The sequence below is a fragment of the Schistocerca serialis genome, unplaced genomic scaffold, assembly GCF_023864345.2.
Source record: "Schistocerca serialis cubense isolate TAMUIC-IGC-003099 unplaced genomic scaffold, iqSchSeri2.2 HiC_scaffold_1142, whole genome shotgun sequence".
Lineage (NCBI taxonomy): Eukaryota > Metazoa > Arthropoda > Insecta > Orthoptera > Acrididae > Schistocerca > Schistocerca serialis.
This window is the reverse complement of record NW_026047340.1, coordinates 390001-395000: the sequence shown is the minus strand read 5'-3', so window position 1 is coordinate 395000 and position 5000 is coordinate 390001. Positions and strand designations below refer to the sequence as shown.

Genomic DNA, 5000 nt, shown 5'->3' with positions numbered 1-5000 from the left:
CGACCTTTCGGCCTAGGAAGACACGCTGATTCCTTCAGTGTAGCGCGCGTGCGGCCCAGAACATCTAAGGGCATCACAGACCTGTTATTGCTCAATCTCGTGCGGCTAGAAGCCGCCTGTCCCTCTAAGAAGAAAAGTAATCGCTGACAGCACGAAGGATGTCACGCGACTAGTTAGCAGGCTAGAGTCTCGTTCGTTATCGGAATTAACCAGACAAATCGCTCCACCAACTAAGAACGGCCATGCACCACCACCCACCGAATCAAGAAAGAGCTATCAATCTGTCAATCCTTCCGGTGTCCGGGCCTGGTGAGGTTTCCCGTGTTGAGTCAAATTAAGCCGCAGGCTCCACTCCTGGTGGTGCCCTTCCGTCAATTCCTTTAAGTTTCAGCTTTGCAACCATACTTCCCCCGGAACCCAAAAGCTTTGGTTTCCCGGAGGCTGCCCGCCGAGTCATCGGAGGAACTGCGGCGGATCGCTGGCTGGCATCGTTTATGGTTAGAACTAGGGCGGTATCTGATCGCCTTCGAACCTCTAACTTTCGTTCTTGATTAATGAAAACATACTTGGCAAATGCTTTCGCTTCTGTTCGTCTTGCGACGATCCAAGAATTTCACCTCTAACGTCGCAATACGAATGCCCCCGCCTGTCCCTATTAATCATTACCTCGGGTTCCGAAAACCAACAAAATAGAACCGAGGTCCTATTCCATTATTCCATGCACACAGTATTCAGGCGGGCTTGCCTGCTTTAAGCACTCTAATTTGTTCAAAGTAAACGTGCCGGCCCACCGAGACACTCAATAAAGAGCACCCTGGTAGGATTTCAACGGGGTCCGCCTCGGGACGCACGAGCACGCACGAGGCGGTCGCACGCCTTCGGCTCGCCCCACCGGCAGGACGTCCCACGATACATGCCAGTTAAACACCGACGGGCGGTGAACCAACAGCGTGGGACACAAATCCAACTACGAGCTTTTTAACCGCAACAACTTTAATATACGCTATTGGAGCTGGAATTACCGCGGCTGCTGGCACCAGACTTGCCCTCCAATAGATACTCGTTAAAGGATTTAAAGTGTACTCATTCCGATTACGGGGCCTCGGATGAGTCCCGTATCGTTATTTTTCGTCACTACCTCCCCGTGCCGGGAGTGGGTAATTTGCGCGCCTGCTGCCTTCCTTGGATGTGGTAGCCGTTTCTCAGGCTCCCTCTCCGGAATCGAACCCTGATTCCCCGTTACCCGTTACAACCATGGTAGGCGCAGAACCTACCATCGACAGTTGATAAGGCAGACATTTGAAAGATGCGTCGCCGGTACGAGGACCGTGCGATCAGCCCAAAGTTATTCAGAGTCACCAAGGCAAACGGACCGGACGAACCGACCGATTGGTTTTGATCTAATAAAAGCGTCCCTTCCATCTCTGGTCGGGACTCTGTTTGCATGTATTAGCTCTAGAATTACCACAGTTATCCAAGTAACGTGGGTACGATCTAAGGAACCATAACTGATTTAATGAGCCATTCGCGGTTTCACCTTAATGCGGCTTGTACTGAGACATGCATGGCTTAATCTTTGAGACAAGCATATGACTACTGGCAGGATCAACCAGGGAGCTGCGTCAACTAGAGCTGAGCAGCCGGCCGCCCGGGAGTGTGTCCCGGGGGCCCGCGCGAACACGCAAGCGTCCGCTCAATTATTCTGCAAACAGGAGGAGGCTGAGCTCCCCTGCACAACACACCTCGAAACCCTCTCAGGTCCCGGCGGCGCGCAGCGCCGTCCTAAGTACTTGGTCGGGTTCGAGAGAGGCGCAATCGCCCGGAGTTAGGCGAGTAGACGCTTTAGGTGCGACCACCCGTGCTCCCAACTGAGCTTGCCGCTGCCGACAGAGGCCCGGGAGCGTGCTGTCGTGGCATTGCCGGCGGGAGACAACACGCGCCACCTACGGTGACCGGCAGCTCCAACGCCAGCGCCACAGAAGGACAAAAGCCCTACTTGGGTGCCGAAGCGAACTCTCCCAGCACAGCGCACGCGCCAACACGTCCGCACAGCTGCGATACAAACCACCTGCGAGAACCGCTGGGGCGACCGAGCAGCAGACGGCGTCGCGGCGCCGAGCGCCGGGCGGCGGCGCATCCTCAGCGCACAAAGTCCTCAATCGGACCAGCACACTGCAGATGGCCACCGCGCTTCGCACCGGGCCCGCGAGGACCTACTTTGGCCGCAAGGCGCCGCGAGCAGGGGGCGCTGGCGCGCAGCTGCGCCGCCTGCCGCGTCCGTCGGCCGGCGCGCCTGCCACCGGCCGCCCCCACCAGCCGGCTGTAGCGCGTGCGCCCACGCACCGCGCTGCCAGCACGCCGGGCGGCCCCCCCTCACCGGCCGGGGACGGTCCCACCCAGCCACCGCCGCGTATCGCCTCACACCCAGATCCCCTTTCACGTTCGTGGGCATGGTGGGTCCCCTTTCACGTTCGTGGGCATGGTGGGTATCCCTGAAACAACCGGTTAATAGCTCGACCGATCGTCGCCAACACTGATTCACCTCTAGCGAGAACAACCGCACCACAACGGGTTACCGGTTGTTCATTTGCGTAACGTCACCAGCAAACGTACACGTCCATCGCCATTTGCAACGAGTATTGCATGCCTGTGTCAGGTGTCACAACACACTACGTCTGCCCACATAGACGCAACAACATGTGCACGCCTAGAGAACACGTGGAAGGTAGACCCCGTACGTATGCGGTGTCCATTGCGCGAACGACTGTCAGCCCGCCTCTGCAGCATGTCGCAGATGTGGAACGCGGTGCAACATGCTATCACGGTGTGTGAGAAGAGACGACTACGTCCGAATACACGCTCCACTACATCAACAGACTGCTCATGCTGATCGCCATCCAGGGCGTCCGTTCCTCCCACACGTCTGTATGGCGTACCACACTGCAATCCAGCTCTTATAGGGAGACGACACGTAGCTGCGTGCACAATATTTGGACTGTATGGTCCGCCGTTGCTAGGCGCTGTCGTCATACGGTCACATGGGCCACGATGTATCATTCAGTACATACGGAGCAATGTGCAGTACAGTTTGTGGGTTTTGCGTACATCGGCGGACAGGTGACAGGCCGTACCACAACGTAGGCTGAGTACGTCGGCATGCGAAGGGCATTGAACATGCAAACTTCTCACCGACCAGCTTGCGAAGGCAGGGGGGAAGGGGGGGGGGCATGTACGTCCTGCTGCTATCCACACTACAGTGTATAGCAGGAGCATGTGGAAAGTCAGCAACACCTGCAAGGTGTTTAACATGACGCGATACACAGGGGACCGGGCAGTGCGAGTAGCGAACTATATTGCGAGGGTTGCGGTTAGGCAACACTACACTACTTTAACGGGTTGCATAACAATTACAGAGCAGGTTCAGCGACAACGTGCGTCAGGTTAAGGCGCAATATAGTTTAGGTTACGGCGCACTTTAGGTTAGGTTAAGGCACATTATAGGTTAGGTTAAGGCACAACATGGGTTACGTTAAGGCACAACATGGGTTACGTTAAGGCACAACATGGGTTAGGTTAAGGCACAACATGGGTTAGGTTAAGGCACAACATGGGTTAGGTTAAGGCACAACATGGGTTAGGTTAAGGCACAACATGGGTTAGGTTAAGGCACAACATGGGTTAGGTTAAGGCACAACATGGGTTAGGTTAAGGCACAACATGGGTTAGGTTAAGGCACAACATGGGTTAGGTTAAGGCACAACATGGGTTAGGTTAAGGCACAACATGGGTTAGGTTAAGGCACAACATGGGTTAGGTTAAGGCACAACATGGGTTAGGTTAAGGCACAACATGGGTTAGGTTAAGGCACAACATGGGTTAGGTTAAGGCACAACATGGGTTAGGTTAAGGCACAACATGGGTTAGGTTAAGGCACAACATGGGTTAGGTTAAGGCACAACATGGGTTAGGTTAAGGCACAACATGGGTTAGGTTAAGGCACAACATGGGTTAGGTTAAGGCACAACATGGGTTAGGTTAAGGCACAACATGGGTTAGGTTAAGGCACAACATGGGTTAGGTTAAGGCACAACATGGGTTAGGTTAAGGCACAACATGGGTTAGGTTAAGGCACAACATGGGTTAGGTTAAGGCACAACATGGGTTAGGTTAAGGCACAACATGGGTTAGGTTAAGGCACAACATGGGTTAGGTTAAGGCACAACATGGGTTAGGTTAAGGCACAACATGGGTTAGGTTAAGGCACAACATGGGTTAGGTTAAGGCACAACATGGGTTAGGTTAAGGCACAACATGGGTTAGGTTAAGGCACAACATGGGTTAGGTTAAGGCACAACATGGGTTAGGTTAAGGCACAACATGGGTTAGGTTAAGGCACAACATGGGTTAGGTTAAGGCACAACATGGGTTAGGTTAAGGCACAACATGGGTTAGGTTAAGGCACAACATGGGTTAGGTTAAGGCACAACATGGGTTAGGTTAAGGCACACCATGGGTTAGGTTAAGGCACACCATGGGTTAGGTTAAGGCACAACATGGGTTAGGTTAAGGCACAACATGGGTTAGGTTAAGGCACAACATGGGTTAGGTTAAGGCACAACATGGGTTAGGTTAAGGCACAACGTAGGTTAGGTTAAGGCACAACGTAGGTTAGGTTAAGGCACAACGTAGGTTAGGTTAAGGCACAACATGGGTTAGGTTAAGGCACAACATGGGTTAGGTTAAGGCACAACATGGGTTAGGTTAAGGCACAACATGGGTTAGGTTAAGGCACAACATGGGTTACGTTACGGCACAACATGGGTTACGTTACGGCACAACATGGGTTACGTTACGGCACAACATGGGTTACGTTACGGCACAACATGGGTTACGTTACGGCACAACATGGGTTACGTTACGGCACAAATTAGGTTAGGTTACGGCACAAATTAGGTTAGGTTAAGGCACAAATTAGGTTAGGTTAAGGCACAAATTAGGTT

At 53.2% G+C, this 5000-nt stretch overlaps 1 non-coding gene across 1 annotated transcript in view; it reads right to left on the bottom strand.

Annotated features, from left to right (window-relative positions):
- LOC126432577 (small subunit ribosomal RNA) overlaps positions 1-1616 on the bottom strand; it is a 1909-nt gene extending 293 nt beyond the window's left edge. The window contains exon 1 of the ribosomal RNA XR_007578063.1: positions 1-1616. This exon is cut by the window's left edge and continues 293 nt beyond it. This is a non-coding gene — a ribosomal RNA (small subunit ribosomal RNA).
- Between the last annotated feature and the right edge of the window lie 3384 nt (positions 1617-5000).